The 18,880-nt window shown below is 44.7% G+C and overlaps 2 protein-coding genes across 2 annotated transcripts in view; one reads left to right on the top strand and one right to left on the bottom strand.

The window, feature by feature from the left end:
* Positions 1-18,880, bottom strand: part of coro7 (coronin 7) — a 196,882-nt gene that overhangs the window by 69,261 nt on the left and 108,741 nt on the right. The gene's annotated exons all lie outside the window — the stretch shown is intronic.
* Positions 6,001-18,880, top strand: part of vasnb (vasorin b) — a 31,060-nt gene continuing 18,180 nt past the window's right edge. Inside the window, exons 1-2 of the mRNA XM_079521687.1 lie at positions 6,001-6,320; positions 16,207-16,290. The gene's annotated coding sequence lies outside the window, so the exon portion shown is untranslated. The remainder of the gene's footprint in view (positions 6,321-16,206; positions 16,291-18,880) is intronic.

Raw genomic sequence — 18,880 nt, 5'->3', positions numbered from 1 at the left:
TGTAGATCAGCAATTTTTTTTAAGTGGTTAATATAATACAGGGAGGAACAGTGTTCCACTTAGCATCAAACTGTCAGAATCCAGAGGGGTTGTTAGAGGTCAGGTCAGGGCTCATCTCTGGGGTAAGATAACCAGTTGGAAAATGACAGGCAGGTCCAGTGAGTGTGTGCATGTGTTTTTAGTTATGTTCTTTTAGGACGCCTTGATTTTGAATAAACATGAACATTATACTATGACAGGTATTTAAGTTAATTGCTGTTAATGTTGTCTCTGGGCAAATATTGTTGCTACGGAACCAATGGATTTGTTGTCATCTTTATCCATAAAGAAATATATAAAATAGAGTAAAGTAAAGTAAAGTAAAGTAAACGATATAAGTGTGGTTATGGATGTTACTCGGACCATGATGGAAAACAATAAAGACAGATTAAAAAAAGATATGATAAAATAATATCACATATCATATCCCGTCTTCCTTGAAGCGGTCAGGAGGATGAGCTAATTTATCTGTTGAGCACAACTGTTGAGTAGAATGATGGCGTTTTCACGTAAGGACACACACGGACGGACGGACGGGGGACATGCATGTGAAGGGAGGATGGGAGATACAGTTCAAACGGGTAGACTCAGGATCCAACTCATCTGTGGTTTGGACGCTTTCAGAGCTTCCTCCTCCACCCAGCGCCCGGCCTATGTAAGTGATGTGCTGTCCAGCCAGGATAACAGTGGAACCTGATTGCACATTTGGACTTTCCAATTATTAGCTCTTTTCTCCAGCTGTGTTTTATTATAAGTGTCGTAACATGTGTCCCCCTCTCTCTCTCTCTCTCTCTCTCTCTCTCTCTCTCTCTCTCTTAAACGTTTGAACACAGCACTTAAAAAAAATAAAACTCCCCATACAGAGATCTCGTGTACTTATGAGCTGAAAATGAAATAAAGTCAGAGCTTATAAAAACGCTGTGGCGGAGGAGAATAAAAGGACAAAGGAAGGATGTGAGGAATGGGAGTCTGATAAAAGATAAGGGAGGGATTAAGAGCTCATTAGATAGGGACTCACAGAGAAAGAGTATGTGATGAAAGTCGAGGAAATGTTTGTCAGCGTACGCACTGCAAGAGGGCCTATGTGTGAACAAAGTAAGTTTACATACAGCGATAGAAAATACAGATGAGTTAATGCCATAGTACTATAGGTGCATGAAAACATCAGCCCCACTGCAAATAAAAGCAGAGTGCTGTGCGGCTAAGTGTCTCTGGCCTTAAACTCTTAGCAGGCAGCAGTTGGCTTGGTCCCAAGCCAGTACTTTACTGGTTCCCCCGGGCCGTGTTACAGAACGGGCCGGATTCCGCCTCGCCATCTTTTATTGGACCGGGATGATTAGGAGCTCAACGTGCTGACGGCACATGCAGTTATGTTATTACAGGCCGCGACGAAACTATGATTTACTCCACTGACCAAAAACGCCTGCGGGCCGGCCGGCCGTTACTGTAAACAGCCGAGTGGTCCGAGCAGCGAGGGCCGACTGCTGCTGCCGTTTGAGCCTCAGTTATACATGGTTCCTGGTCATGCTCAGTACATAGCAGATCTACAATCTCACAGCGTGTCACAAATGTGACCTTGTATATCCGAATGTGTTACATTTCTGTCTATGGAAAAAACAACCTGTGTTCCAATGGATCCAATTAAGTTATTATTTGTTACAACTTACAAGCAAATACTTTCCATTAGTGAAATATGAGTAAAGCCCAGTCACATTAACCACTTTCACCATTTTTTTGAAAATAGCTTATTTACAGGCTCAAAGCGCGTCACGATGTGACACGTTGTGAACTTGTATACTGTACAGTAGATCAGCTATTTTCCCTACCTTTGGGGCAACACTCTTGTACAACAAAGTAGGGCAATACTTCTCAATAACAAACTTGGTGAAAGTTGAACTATGGAGATATTTTTCATATGCTGTCAGTCAGGCAGTGAACGGTTAAGACAAAATGGAACAAAAAAAAATGAAAAAGAAAATGAGGGGAAAAACTTTCCAGACTTTGATCAAATCAAGAAGTAGCAGTTTCTTACTTGTCTCAATGATGGCTTTATTACACACGCACGCACGCACTACACCCACAACTGTATAACTGAGCTGCTGGCCGTGTACCTGGAGAAACAGTCAAGTTTGGGTAAAGAGAAAGCAGTCTGTCGGCAGTCTGGAGGTGAGGCCTTTTAGCACCTGGGCTGGCGACGCACGCACGCACGCGCACACGCACACGCACACGCACACACACACACACACACACACACACACACAGGCCAGACGACCAACCCCCATGTACTTGGATGACCTCAGCCCACAGTCTGCACAACTGTTATTTGAAGAGGATGGTGGATGAAGTGTGTGTGTGTGTGGGTGGGTGTGTGTGTGTGTGTGCGTACGCACGTGCATGCGTGTGTGTGTGTACGCGTGCGCTTACTTGTGTGCATGTGTGATGTGAGCAATGGCGATAGTTTTGTGCTCATTCCAACGTGAGAATCGCGGTAGAAGATTTATATTCTTACAAACACATACTATACTGCAAAGCTCAGTTGCGGCTGCGACTGCACGGAGGCGGGGCTACATCTGGAACCCGCCGGACACGCGTGAAATCCTTCCTCTATTCCTGCAATTTACTGTAATGTGTTGCAGATGGTACAGTGCGAGTTTGTCCGCTAGATAACTCTTACAGTAGGAGCCGGTAGAAAGAAAGAGGGGAAAAGAGAGAGAGAAGAGGGGAGGAAAAAAGAGTGTGAGACAGAGAGCGAGAAAGATCCAAAGACCTGTGTGTACTAGTAGTAGCCTGCTATCATAAAGTAAACCGAGCTCAAAATATGCAAGCGTGGCTCCAGAACTGGAACAAAAGCGTTCATTCTCCATTCTCCTACAAGGAGGGGAAACGGAGCTTTCCAAAGGCACACCTGAAGGCCTGTCGGAGCCAGAGGAACTTCTGTTCGTTCGATCTCGCATTTGTCTGTGTCACCTCCAGCACCGGAATACATGATGTCATGGTTAAGTTATACAGTCAGGGACAGACTTGGACTAGGTTCAATTCTTTTTACAGTCCCCTGTCAACAAGCCGAAAACACCAGGCCGCTCTGCAAGCAGCACAGAAAAGTAGGCTAACTTTCAACCTGGTGTCCCTATTTTGAACACTGTGAGCTTGTCGATCGGCTATATTTGGTGTAGACAGAAAAAGAGCGGTTCAAGTACAGTTGAAACACTGGTCCGTTTCACTAAGACTAGAGGGTTTCACAAGTGGTAAAAGCACTGCAGACAATAGGCGGAGTGTTCTTTCAATATTTGGAATGATTTGGCACTCAGTGCCTCTATCTGACATGGGTGGACCTGTAGAATGGCACAACATTGGCAGTAGTCCGTCCCGTTATGGCTGACGGGGAGACGTGTGGCTAAAAGTGCACGTCGGAGCTCGGAGGTGACACGGTGGCCGAGAGCTATCCCCTTACTTACTGCATCTCGTTGGGGGGGAAACCATTATGGCCGGCGTTAAAATAGGCTGCCAGCTGCCGACGGGTATTTCATCACTGGCGGGAGGAAGTATTCAATAGCTTTCTCAGCTTAAAGATGCCTCTGTGAATTAGGAGGCCGTATGTGCGAATGTGAGAGGGTGAGGCATGGGTACGTCTCGCACGCACACTCGCGGTCACTGACACTGTCCCCTAACTGTCCCCCACTGGCACTAATGTAATAAGGTGACAACACTTTGGAGAATTATTAAGAGTAGGCTAATCACATCTGTTGCTTTCCGTGCATTTAATGTGTGAACTCATTTGCCATACTGTATGTTTTTTTAACACATTCAATCCAGGAAAGTATGTGTCATTTTAGATTATATAGCACATTGGTTGTCAAAGTAGGGGCTGGTGATGCCCAGGGGTCCTTGGGGTGGTTCCAGGGGGTCCCCAGCAAATGTATATTTAATAGCGTCACAATCATGTAGCAGAATGGATAACAATCAGCCGGATGACCTAAAAGTCTAATATCTCCCCCGGGCCAATGGAAATCCCCTTTGGCTTAGTGGTTAAGATGTTGGCTTTCCATGCGGGAGTGAGTATATATATATATATATATATATATATATATATATATATATATATATATATAATTATTTTGGAACAATATATTTTGAGATGGGGGTTTGCGGCCAAATAAAATGTTGGAGGTGATTGACATAAAAAGGTTTGAGCACCACTGATGGCATACGTTCCACACTGTTCAGAAAACAGTTTTTTTTTTAATCGACCTCAGATATTCATGGGTTGTTAAACCATCTTCTTCATAACATATTAATTCAACTTCCTGTTTATCTTAAAACAATGCCTTTATTGTTTTAACCTCCCCCCTTTTTTTCCCCCAAAGGAAAAATTATAATAATGAAAGTTCAAGGTTGCTTTTATTTGTCCCTAGGGAACTTTGTATTGGACATACCGGCTGCCACATTAAAATAGCATACATTAGGAGGCCAATGTGTTGAGGGCAGTTCTACTCTACTACCTCATCAGGTCCTCTGGTGGTCGTCTCCTGGTTGTTCGCCATTATAATGACCCACAGCCAGACTGCTTTTAGCCACCTCCCCAGTCTGTGGAATGGCTTGCCAGAGGATGCAGGGTGGACATATGGACGTATTTTTAAAGCTTGGCTGTTGTCTAAAGCAGTGGTTCCCAAACTTTTTAGCTCGAGACCCAAATTTGTGAGAATAGCAGATCTATAGAAGCTCAGAACGTGTCACTTTGCGCCGCGTTGTGGGCCTGTAAGATTGGCTATTTTCCACTACTTCTCAAACATTTGTTTTATGGGCTTTCAGAGATTTTTTTTTAAATATCCTGAAATTACTGAAAAAGATAATTGAATTTTGTTTTTAATTAATGAAAATCTTTGCTTTTTTGGGGAATGTTTTTTGAAAAAATAAATAAAGTGACCCACAAATGGGTTCGGACTGCGTTGTTCTATTGTATTATATTTTGTTTATTTGGTTTTGGCTCATGCCTTTCATTGGCTTTTAGTTAGATTCTTTATTTCCTGCACCTGAAGATGCCTCTGAGGCTGATTGTATGACTGGCGCCAACTAATTTACATAAACAATGTTTAATTGATTGACATTGTAATGCAGTCATGGAAATAAAGTGCTTGAAACAAATGCAACCATATAAGTGAATTCAAGCACATGTGACATGCCGCATAATGAAACATTATGCTTGATGAGGCAACATTTGGCCTGTATAAAGAACAGGTCCTGCAGGTACAGGCTTTAGAGATAATGAAACTGAAGCAGAGCTTGGAATCTATGCATGCTGTCATGCACAGCCAGCCAGCCATGGTGGAAAGTAACTAAGTACATTTACTCAAGTAGCCTACTATAGCCTATACTTAAGTACAAATTTTTATTTTATTTTTTTTACTTTACTGGAGTATTTCCAATTTGCAGTATTTTTTATTTCTACTCCACTACATCTCAGAGGCGAATATTATACTTTTACTCCACTACAATATATATTTAAAAACATTAGCCTAGGTACTTCAAAATAACCACTTCAGCCGTAGGGTATTTATGCTTATGCATTTCAGCCATTTGAAAATCGCTGATCTACAAGTTCACAATCAATGTGTTTGGACTCATTGGGAGCTTGTGGATCTGCTAATTTCAAAATAGTTTAATGAAAACTTGTGAAATGGGACACTCTGCATCACAGTAGCCTATAACTATATACTTTTACTTATGTTAAAAAAAAATATTCCACCAGTGGAATCTATAGGCTACTTGTTGTCTTGCACACACAGCCAGCCATGCAGGCTGCCTGCCTGCAGTGTGCAAGGTGAGTGGAGCGAGTTTTCCAGCCCTCGGGTGGGTCGGGACGGGAGCGCTCTCGTGTGGTGCGCGTCGCTCCTCCCATTGCTCGCCTTAAAAACCTTCTCGACTGGGTTCGCCAATAAAGCGCTTTTGTTTCAGGGTCAGCGAGCGAACGTATACCGTGGGGCTCCGATCCGCAGTGGACACTTATGAGTAAGAGTTGAGCGCATTCCTCGACGTGGAGCCTTGCTTCGACCTATATCTCTGTAGAACCAGGAGGGATCATTTGATGAATTAGAGAGACGCGTGTTTCATTATTACCGGTATGCGCACAGAAACTTTGGCCAGAGCGCCGGCAGGGAAAGCTTACGGGACTTGTTGAGTAACTTTTGAGAGCTCAGAGCTCTCCCTCTCTCTCTCCACTTGGATAAAAAACGGGAAAGATTACGGACTGGAGCGCTCTCTCTATACTCTCCGTCTCCGACCGGGTAAGACTTTTATCCCCCGTTAAATCGATGAAATGCTGCGTTGGTTTCATTTGGAATAGAACTGTTTTGCCTTCAGAAGTCCAGCCAGACTTATTGTCATTGCTCAGCGGAGGTGAGTGCGTAAATTGAGACAAATTGTGTTGTTTGTCACTAAACAGTTTGAAGTAAACACCACCTTATTAAATCACGACTATTACATTCTTCACTTTAACGAATAAAATGTAGAAATATAGACTCTCGACGCACACTGATTTATTCGCTTGCATAGGTTATTTTGGGAACAACGTTTTCAGTAGGCTATACACAGACAGACCATGATCGGGTTATCATAAATAAATAGGGCCTACAATCTGCAGTTAATTTTGGACGTTATAGTTTTTGTAATTTTTTTCTTATTTTTCTCGTTTTCCTAATGTAATGAACACATGGCGTCCAGCAGACTGTGTGTCAGTATAGTTGGCTGCGGGGTGAGCGTGCACCCAGCCCGGGCACAGACACAGCCTCTCACCGCAGCGAATGAACTTCATCAAAACAAACGCTGTCAAATGAACAGGATAGCCTACGTAAGCACGGCTCCTGTCTGTGCCTCTTAGCATATACAAACGACCAAAAAAACAACAACTACAAAAACAAGATTTACCGAATCGATACGTGCACAGGAAAAACAACATTTTCAGATGTTTGGGAATGCGTAAAAAAAAAGCAAAAGCGTAATATGGGAACGGTTTAAACTAAAGCCATAATGAAACGGTCTTCAAGTCTTCAGTATGAAGTATAGTGCGTGTTGTCTACCGCAGGACGCCGTGCATGCGGAGGCAGGGCAGAGCGTCTAGACCTCATGCACGGTCCATGTTTATGACAGACAGCCACATGGAGGGAGCGACCCACTGCACTCTGAAACAATATAGGTAAACACAGCCAGATTAATTGAATATACAGGACCATGATGGAAATAAGCAGCCGTCTGGGCTTCTTTGTGTTATGCCTTTAGCACCCTTTGTATAAATCTGTACCTGTGTACTTTTTTTTGTTGCAAATTGAAATTGTTAATCAAGTATTCAATCAATCAGCTATCAGGGTCGATTTGATAAGATTCGATTCCTTTGCATGCATTTCAAAGTGAGCTGCAGTGTAGCTTAGCTAGTAGGAGTTTACTTGCACATTTTCGAATTAGATTCGCCTATATAAATAAAAGAGCTGCGACATCTTTACATTGTGCCATGGGGCAAAGGAAAAACAATCCTGGGTCTGTAGCTGTTATCTTTAGATTTGTTTAGTATTGGTTCAAGATTAAAATAGAGAGAGAACATGCATGGGTTACTGTTTGCAAGATGAAAAAAAATCATCAAGAAAGGCCTGTATTTAGGTGACACACATTTAGTGACAACTATAGCATGGCTGGTTTGGGATGCCCTAATATTAGAGCTCACTTTTAATAATAAGAATGGTGTAATAATTACACCTTATTTCTACTGATTGTCATTTTATGCAGGAATCTAATTAGTTCACAACATAAAAATCCATGTACCTAAATTAATTGATTTTCAATGTACATTACTGACTGCGGATAGGCTAATGCAAACATTTGCTCAGATGTAATCTAATCTTGTGATTCGTGAACAGGAAAATCAAGTGAAATCAGTTCTTCGGAGCATAAAAAAACCCCCAAAACAAATAATGAGGTCAAATTCCTAAAAGAGAAAATCTCCTATCCACCTTTCAGTGGATGAGGAGGACCACTTCTTATCTCCTTTTACCGCTACACTGAGTCTGCTTTTTTTTAACTCAGTTATGCCTGAGGTACTTTGCTCCATACATGAATACTCTTCTGACCAAGACCCCCACCACCCCTCAGCTTTCACCTATAGATTAGCATCTTTCGCGTGTCCGCAGGCACAGGGGGGGGGGGGGGGGTCGCCTGAAAACAGACAGCGTAACCTACTCCAATAGCCCGCTATTAACCCCTACTGCCGGCTTGAAGCAAACTCTCTGCTGCTCCATGTGTTTTCAGCACAGGCTGCCATTATGTCGTAGTGGCCGCTACTGTGTCATTGATGGCACACACAATAGAGGCAATTTGTTCTATTACCGAGAGAAGCCTGCAGCAGCCCACAGGAGTCTAATAATTCCCCGTTTTTTTTAATTGGAGCAGTCTCTCGGCCTCTCGGGTTACTTTCTTTTTGGCTACGTGGTAGCGGGGTGCAAGAGTGCTGCAGTGGGTGGTGTGACACCGTAAGGTATGCAGTAGTGGAACAAACGCAGATAACGCTATATACAACCCAAGGTCCTGAGATGAAGATGTTCTGACTCCAAGCTGTCTGCGTTGCTATCTACCCAGCTGTCTGTGGCCAGTGTTTGTACAGAGACTTGTTGGCAGAGAGGCACTCACCCCCACATCTTGCCGCTGACAGATAGAGGGTGAGACGACGCACATGTAATCTGATGTGATGAACAGTGTGTGCGAGGGAATAGCCGCGAAAGAGACAACAACAAATCAAGTAAAAGGCAAAATGTTATCCGAGGACTGAGAGAAGACGGGAAACATGTTGTTCCATGAAGCATTGCTGAAAGAACGCGTGCTTCATTTCAAAACGCGAGTTGGCGCATGGCTTGAGTATAGAAGTGTGTGTGTGTGTGTGTGCGCGTGCCTGCGTGTGTTAAGGCAGTGCAACAGCCATACACAGTGCTTGGATTATCCCTGCCCCATCATGACCTTTCTATTCATGGAGGTGAGGCATGGTCAAGGCCTCTGCTGTTTAACACAATTAAAACAATTAAACACAGGCCTTCTGTCACTCCACTTGCTGCTTGTGCGCGCACACACACGCACACACACACACACACACACACACACACACACACACACACACACACACACTTTCCTAACAATATTTTCTGTGTAACACAGATATGCACGCAGTTACTTTTTCTGAGTCCAAGGTAAACACAGGCAAGAGTGTCATCCTCGCAGCCAACATGAAGGCTTAAGGTTACAGGATTGAAGCTTTACAACCTAGTAAATGATGTAACGCAACACCAGCTCCCTACAAATGAGCAGCATCCTCATATTACCCTATAGTTTGGGCACCGTTCCTTTTCGGGTTTATGAACCGGTCGGGAGCGGATGACATCGTTACGTCATGTTGTAGTCATTGTTTTGTAGTCTGCAGGCCGGAACCCTCAAAACCAGAACATCCTTTCCCTCAAACCGGAAGAATAATACCGTCCCAATGAAAGCTTGACTCGCACTACGCCACATCAAGGCTTTTATTGGGAAGGTATTATTCTTCCGTTTTGAGGAAAAGGATGTTCTGGTCACTGGTTTAGAGGGTTCCGGCCTGATGACTACAAAACAAAACACTGACTACAACATGACGTAACGATGTCATCCGCTCCCGACCGGATCACACAGCAATTTAGAAACACAGACCAGGCTTTCCTCCGAGGTGGAAAGCCTGGTGGTGATGCCAGGTTATATTACCCATCTCATGTCTGCAGCCTGGCATAATGACCATTTTGTTTGGCACTGCAACGTCGAAACCACCACGCAAGCCACCAGGTATGCGTTGCCAAAAGCAATGCGTTTGTCAGCCTGTAATTAATAGTTTTTCTGTGTAAATGGGGGCTGTCATTTCATTGTCAGCGCCAAATGGGCTTTAGGAGGAGAGATTTTAGAGACGATACAAATGAGAATTTGCACGCTATGCTCTACTTCAGCTTTCATTTAGATCTTTGAAGTTAATGTTGGATATTTCACAGACAGGTCCTCGGTGAGTGAGAGAGAGAGAGTGTGTGTGTGTGTGTGTGTGGTTGTGTGCACGCGTGCGTGTGCGTGTTTGTGTGGTGCGCGTGTACAGTATGTGTGCCATGTAAAACAACACTACGTTGTGAACAGCTCAGCTGTTTTCTTCTCCTCTGTGTTTAAGAGCAGAGGAGGACTTCCATAACGCAAAAGGCAGCACTGCCGTGGCCCCCGCGAACCCTCTCACTGCCAATTAGGGGCAACGTCCGAGGGATCCCACTCCTCCGCAGCGAGGGGATTAGAGGGTTAAAAGTCAGGTGCTGAGGCGAGGAGGCCTGGGGAGGGAGGAGGAGGAGGGGAGGACTCACACAGTGGGCAGGGGGAGGAGAGTTGACAGGGCAGAAAGTTGCAGTGTGTGTGTGTGTGTGTGTGTGTGTGTGTGTGTGTGTGTGTGTGTGTGTGCGCGCGTACGCGAGCGCGTTTCATCTGAAAGTGAAGTCAGGGGGAGGAGAGTTGACAAGGCAGAAAGTTTCAGTGTGTGTGTGTGTGTGTTTGGTCAAGGTCATGTGAAAGTGAAAGTCTTGCCACAGTTAGCCCTGAGCTCCGAGTATATGTGAGAGAGGACAATAATTATTTAGCTAGAGTTTTTTCGGCCTTTTTCTGACTCGAGTTGAACGCCACAGTCAGGTGTTGCACAGAGGGGATTGGGGAGCGGTGGGGGGGCGCGCTCGCTGAGTCAGAGCGTCTTGACTCTGGCTAGGCGTCTTGAATAAAGCCCCCGGCTTCAAAGGGCCAGCCGCCAGAGCTCTCACACACACACACACACACACACACATCAATGCTGAGCGAGCGGTATGTGGAGGCAAACCCCAGCCCCGTTCGCCTGCCAAGCTAAATTGAAGAAGAGCTTGCCGATGCAGCCAAATGATGCGTTCAGAAGAACCACTTCAAAACCCGGCATAAATATACACGCACACGCGAAAAGGATCAGAGGACTTTTGTGGAGTGGCCACCAGCTTGTGTGTGTGTGTGTGTGTGTGTGTGTGTGTGTGTGTGTGTGTGTATGTGCAGAGGACAGCAGTTATTTGGGTTTTTTTCTTCTGTGCACACACGTGCATGCTCCTTCTTGGTCAGCTTTTTTGTCCGTCCTTCAAAAAAGCAGATGTCCAGACAGAGTGAAAGGCGGCGCGACAGTGAAAACAGCGACTGTTAATTTAGCCAGAGGGAGGGTCTGTCTCAACCTCCTGATAGCAATCTATTTACTCTTTCATCTTCTACCCCTCCCCGTTTTTCCGCTGTCTGGAAATCCCTGGAAAATGCCAAAACACACACACAAAAAAAGAAGAATTCCAAAAACTGTCTCCGACCAATAATCTGGCAATGGAAACGTAGCACCACAGCTAAGCACCGGGTGTTCCTTTAACTCTGGGAGTGTAGAAACGGACCCTCATGGGGCCGTTTCTTACAATCCCAGAGTTAAACAAACACTCAGGGTTTCACAGCGGAGAGCGAGAGGATGAGAGAAGAGGGCGCGCATCCCAAAAAGCCACCACTAATTGGTGCGTTTCAGCGAGGTCGTAAAAAAAAGAGAAACGACTCTTAATCTAAGGTTGTAATTACCTCTGACCAGCGCTGTAATTAGGAAATGATCCTTGAACCAAAACCTTACTTGGTCTGTGTGTGCCTGGAGGGCACACACACACACACACACACACACACACACACACACACACACACACACACACACACACACACACACACACACACACACACACACACACACACACACACACACACACACACACACACACACACACACACACACACACACACACACACACACACACACACACACACACACACACACACACACACTCTGTTTGGACAGAGCCATCAATTAGGGAAAACAGAGGTCCCCTTGAAAAGATTGTCAAATATTTAACCATTAAGCTATTAATGACTGGCGAAAATTAAACAAGCACCTAGATGAACATTAACTTTCACCATTCTCCCAAATATCGACCAAACGATAAGACACCACTGTCGAGTGTAAGCCCTTTGTTCAGTATAAGATGTGTATGGGCATGCATGCATGTGTGTGTGTGTGTGTGTGTGTGTGTGTGTGTGTGTGTGTGTAAAGACCGGCCTTGTCTATACTAGGGGTCAGGGGACCAGCTTGACACAACAAGTGCTGACATGCACCCACTCTCTCACGTATTGACACACACACACACACACACACACACACACACACACACACACACACACACACACACACACACACACACACACACACACACACACACACACACACACACACACACACACACACACACACACACACACACACACACACACACACACACACACACACACACACACACACACACACACAGAACATGCTCGCAGACACGTACTGTACAGGACCACTAGCGGGGACCCTCGCGTTGCATCTTTTAGTCACGGCTAGGAACACAAATAGTATTTGTTATCTGCTGCTGTCCACACCATGAGAGCGAGAACGAGAGAGAGAGAGAGAGAACAAGCACACACGAATGAGGCTTGTGCATGAGTACATGTCAGCACTCATCAGTCCAAATGTCAATCGAGCACACAGCGGCCAACAAGTCACACAGGTTCTTGTGACCGCGCCGCGAGTCAGGACTAGTCGACGACGTACGCGAGACATCCATCCACTGCCATGACGTCAGGAGGACGACATTAATTAACACATTGGGCGGGAACCCCTTTTGGTGTTAGCATTATGTTATGCTTTAGCTATTGAAAAATAGCAGATCTACAAGCTCGAGCTTGTAGGTGTGCTATTTTTGAAAAATCGAAGAACGACATAGAAACATAGCTTTTTCAAAAAACTGTCAGGATGTAGAAGACATTTTTAGAATCTGATCTCAGGTCAAAATGGGTTAAAAAGGGTCCTGGTGCTGAGGAGCAACCGCAGCAAAACATCAGAGCTTCTCCATGCTTCCCACAATGACCCATCTCACTGTGTGTAGTAGGAGCTAATGCTGCGTTCACAAGATTCAAAGATGCATTAACGCTACACAGCGTATTCGTAGCTTTGTATCTGTGTAGCTGAAGTTGAAACCAGCTCAACTTTGTTGTAGCTTTGTAGCTTTTGCAGCAGCTTAAAATGTCAGATGCATCTTTGCGTCTTCGTGTCGCACGTGCTTCCATTGAAAATTAATGGTAGGACTGAATCTTTGCATCTGCCTGTGTGAACGCAGTATATTAGATATGTTAGAACATGAGATAAGATGCTGCCCACTATAAAGTGACTCTGACATCCACTGCTCTGGGGGGGGGGGGGGGGATGGGAAAGGAGGAGGTATATTATTTATAGACCTGTATATTATACATAGACCTTTAGACTTAGGCTGGGATGTTGGAAAAGATGAGCGAAAATCCCAAATCAACCCAAAATCTCACAGAAAATACTGACTCAGTGAAAACAAACAAAACAAACAAATTAACGAGAGGATAGATGATTTGCATCTATTTTGAGCGCTGGGGTTCTGTTTTTGGAAGCTAAATATTTATTGTGGAGCCTGATATGCCAGAGACAGAGTGACCACAGGGTCAGCACACACATGGCCCCTCCATCGCCCCCACCCAGAGCCCAACATAGCTACTGCACGCACACTGGCCTGACGTACACACACACACACACACGCACGCACGCACGCACGCACGCACGCACGCCTTGCTGTGATTAAACCGGCTGACCTCAGTGACCTGACAGAGTGCAACGTGTTCCCACAGACAAATAAACATACTCGTGCAGACTGCAGCGAACGAAGGTCCGAAAACAGGCCGTGCATGGAGCCAAACCTTAACACTGAGACGACAGGCTATTTTCAGATGTAAACAGTGTACCGTGTGTGTGTGTGTGTGTGAGAGAGAGAGCGAGTATATTTGTTTTTGAATGCTACCTTCCATTGCTTGTGATTATGTTTACTCACGCGTGTGTGTATATATATGTGCCGGAGGGTGAGTCAGACAGCGTACATGAGGTGACGTGTGGTCTCTCTACCTACCTCTCTCTCTCTCTCTCTCTCTCTCTCAGGTGTTACACAACGAGGTTGGTGTAATGTGTCCTTTGCTAAGTATCCCTGTTCTGTTGCCTACAGCTGTACTGGCTACAGTCTGTGTCTGGCTGACTCACAGCGGAGGTATTGTTTGTGACTGGTGGTTGTAAAGTATGACTGACGAACAATGCATATAAAAAGATACTGGGCATGTCTGTATAATGCATACACACTTCTGCACGCGTGTGTGCATGTTGCTTAGTGTGGTTTAGAGAGAGAGAGAGAGAGAGAGAGAGAAAGAGAGGGGAGAATGGGGGTGGGGTCGTAGTATGTTTGTCTTGGCTAATTAGCTTGAAAACAGTTTTACGAGCGAGCGCAATGAAATCAGAAAATGAGAAAAGCCTGTGATCAGTCTAAGATATGTGGGCTGCTCTGGCCGTCTCTCGCCAATAAAACGCCGTTTCAAGTGGCTTCTTTGTTATTCGCTTTCTACCAAACCAAATCATATTTATGATCCCTGAACCAGGCTCAACAATAACAAACATTCAATTCCAGCTAATGGCTTAATTACACAAGGGAACACGCGCACACACACACACACACACACGCACGCACAGGAGGTATTGGTGCTTGTATTTTATGGTTGCAAACAGACAAAATAACATGCTACAGAAACGCGTTCGCCTTGGAGCCTCTCAGCACCTGAGGCATCTAGTGGTGACACGCACATTCACAGGTGTTGTTGGCTGCTGTCAATGTCACAATGCTAGTTGGTGACACGCCAGGCTCAACAACAACAAACATTCAATTCCAGCTAATGGCTTAATTACGCAAGGGAACACGTACGTGGACGCACACGCACGTCGCACACGCACACGCACACACAGTTGAACGCCACAGTAACACAATGACGACACACAACTCTTCTCACCGACTGTCTCCATACCACAAACATGTATGCAAATGTCTGCGGTCTACAGGTTTCAGGATCACATCCCAGTCTTTGTCAACAACATGCCTTGCTTAAGGGGATCCTGCCTGGTGGCTCAGCCACATAGTACACTGACCACACGCTCCTTTAGGGTCAAGAGGACCCTAGTTAGGGCCGATTCATACTCCTATTTTACCGCTGTAGTGCCGAAATCTTCAGTAGCACCGAAGAGCCGACTTTAGGACGGTACCCGCCCCCCCGAACCTCAAATGAGGTATGAATCGCGCCTTAGAATCCGACTCCCGTCATGTCTCTCGTCTGCCAGTTTCCGTCTCTCTGCACGCCATCTGAATAAATCAAACCAGTCTAACTAGAGCAAAAAATTATAATAAATTGCCCCTAAAGATTATCTTGAAAAAAAAGCACACTTTAGTTAACCAATTTCAACCTGGTATCCCTATTTTGGTCACGTCATTATTGTCAAAATAGCAGATCTATAAGCTCACAACACATCGCGATGTGACAGCTTGAGAGCTTGTAGATTGGCTATTCTAACCAAATAACATCATATGATGGTTAATTTCCCCCTGATGAGCTGTGACACCCTCTCCTCACCACAGGCCTCGCGTACAGTCATTACTACATGAGTGTGCAGTTTGAGCTTGGTGAAACTACCAAGTAAATCTGGCATGTCCTGCCTTCAAACTTAATATAAACATACAAGAGCACACATAGGGGTTCAACAAGCGTCGAATTGTCTCATGCCATGCTTGCTTGAGTCAGCCTCGTGCAAACACCCCCCCCCCCCCCCCCCCCCACCCCCGACACACACATGGCTGAAACTGTAAGACGGCGAGCTGACAGAGAGGAGAGTGGTTCGCCCGCATTCTTCCTCTCCCGCACTGTCGAGGTCTTGTTCTGACACATGGCCAGCTAGCACTCAGCACGTTCTCCGCACAACGCCATGGTCCAACCCTCTTCAAACAACTCGTCCTGTTTAGCTAGTACGGTGTGGGCAAGCGTGTGTGTGTGTGTGTGGCCGTACAGTATGGCTATACACCGTAGTGTAGATAAGAACTGTCAATTCTGATAGGGATGATGGGTCAATCAGAAACACTTTTGGTTTGGCTGACGACGACCTTCCTCGTCTTTCCTTTGTTTCTGCAGACAAAGAAGCAACCAGACCTGTACCACGAAAAGTGTTGTGTGGGAGTGGAGGCGTGACAGCTTGGTTTTTTCTTTTTCCACTGGGTGAGTAAATTACTTTAATTATGTTGATTTAATCAGAAATCTGCCGGGTTGTGATGAAAATGTACGTGGCCCGTCTCGACAGGGAAGGGGGGGGGGGGGGGGGGTGGTCCTCATCACATCATCATAAAACAAAACAGAATTGCAAACTAATATAATTTAGATTGGAACAAGGCACTGTGTTGTATTTGCGACACATGCTGTAACAGCCAAAGCAGTCCTTTGAATGATCGCATTCAGAAACCCAAACCACACGCACTTGGCGTGTCCATAATATTGTGTTAACCACAGCACACTGCCTCTTCAATAGCCTCCTTTCACACAACTGTGGGTCTCTTAATAAGATGTTGACTGGGACAACAGCAAGACTTGTGCATGCAGGGTGCACGCACACACGCACGCATGGGGGCAAGGAGAGGCTATGACTTAGAAGGGAAATGTGGCATTGGCCTGAGTCCTGAGTGCTAAATGAACTATGAGAGTGTCAAAATTAACCTATTATTAGGGTACATATTTACACTGTTAGTTTACTCTCACTCAGGATTTTGCTGATATAAAAAAAACAGCCATGGGATGGTTCAGGTTTGTGCGTTTGCCATTGTACGTCCAAAGAGAAAATGGTCAGCCACTAGCAATAGAAAAAGTTACAAATGACTACAATTCTATGAAACCTAGATGACCATACAAAGCGATGAAATAGAACAGTCTCTCTCTCTTTCTGGAACTCCATTCGACCTTAAGGACTCCAGCTGGTAATCTCACACTAACTGTCTCATTCCTGTATTGTCGAAGTAGTCAGTCAGTGAGCTGTGTGACAGGGACTGGATAGACAAACACAGACCAACAGGCCGAAACCACATCCCCAGGCCCCTGGACGCCCCAGGGTGCATGCATGCTGACACACTCCCTTGTTAAGTTGTTACACAGTGAAAAGGAAAGTGTGTCTGTGAGTGGACAAATGAACGCCTCAGAGTTAAATTAACAGTCATTTTACATTGGCGCTGATGGCCGAAAGGTTAATGGTCACGTAGCCGTGTACCACATATAGGCTCTGATGCCTGACAGCGAGTCCGGGGTTCGATTCCCGAGGCCGGCTGAACCCTGCTGCATAGACTCTCTCCCCGTTTCGAAATAACGGCCCCAAAAATAAATATTTGTACTACTCCTCAAGAGAGAGGGGTTGCAGACAGTAGTAGTAGGGCCTGAGTTTTGGCCATACACAGCGTGCATGCACGGCACGCACACACATTCCATATGTTAAGGAATTTGTGCCTGCTCTTTGTGCTTGCAATAAATTATTCCTTAGGTAGGGTTTAAAGCTTTAGTGTCAGCACAGACATTTGTGTTTCTCCCTTAATCCCTGAGTTTAGACATCAAAGCGCGCACGCACACACGCTGCCCCTTGAAATACAACACACGCTGACATCCTGCGTGTGTTTGTTTTACATGCCTTTTTCGTGAGTGGCTATACGTCTAACTGCAACGCCCTTCCATGGCTTTGAAAACACACAAATGTACACACGTGCGTGCCCACACCTGCACGCGCGCACACACACGCCCCTCAAGTTCTGTTGGCTATATGCCTAATAAGTTGCTTTAGCCCCGTGTTTCTCGTTACTGAAATACTACTGACAGTCTTCTGTATACTGTAGGTGAACAATACTGTAGGTGTATAATACTGTAGGTGAACAATACATACTACTGACAGTCTTCTGTATACTGTAGGTGAACAATACTGTAGGTGAACAATAATAATACTGACAGTCTTCTGTATACTGTAGGTGAACAATACTGTAGGTGAACAATACTGTAGGTGAACAATACATACTACTGACAGTCTTCTGTATACTGTAGGTGAACAATACTGTAGGTGAACAATAATAATACTGACAGTCTTCTGTATACTGTAGGTGAACAATACTGTAGGTGAACAATAATAATACTGACAGTCTTCTGTATACTGTAGGTGAACAATAATAATACTGACAGTCTTCTGTATACTGTAGGTGAACAATACTGTAGGTGAACAATAATAATACTGACAGTCTTCTGTATACTGTAGGTGAACAATACTGTAGGTGAACAATAATAATACTGACAGTCTTCTGTATACTGTAGGTGAACAATAATAATACTGACAGTCTTCTGTATACTGTAGGTGAACAATACTGTAGGTGAACAATAATAATACTGACAGTCTTCTGTATACTGTAGGTGAACAATAATAATACTGACAGTCTTCTGTATACTGTAGGTGAACAATACTGTAGGTGAACAATAATAATACTGACAGTCTTCTGTATACTGTAGGTGAACAATACTGTAGGTGAACAATAATAATACTGACAGTCTTCTGTATACTGTAGGTGAACAATAATAATACTGACAGTCTTCTGTATACTGTAGGTGAACAATAATAATACTGACAGTCTTCTGTATACTGTAGGTGAACAATAATAATACTGACAGTCTTCTGTATACTGTAGGTGAACAATAATAATACTGACAGTCTTCTGTATACTGTAGGTGAACAATAATAATACTGACAGTCTTCTGTATACTGTAGGTGAACAATAATAATACTGACAGTCTT

The sequence above is a fragment of the Electrona antarctica genome, assembly GCF_951216825.1.
Source record: "Electrona antarctica genome assembly, chromosome: 14".
Taxonomy (NCBI): domain Eukaryota; kingdom Metazoa; phylum Chordata; class Actinopteri; order Myctophiformes; family Myctophidae; genus Electrona; species Electrona antarctica.
Note: the sequence above shows the minus strand (reverse complement) of the source record. Positions and strands in the feature narration are given on the sequence as shown.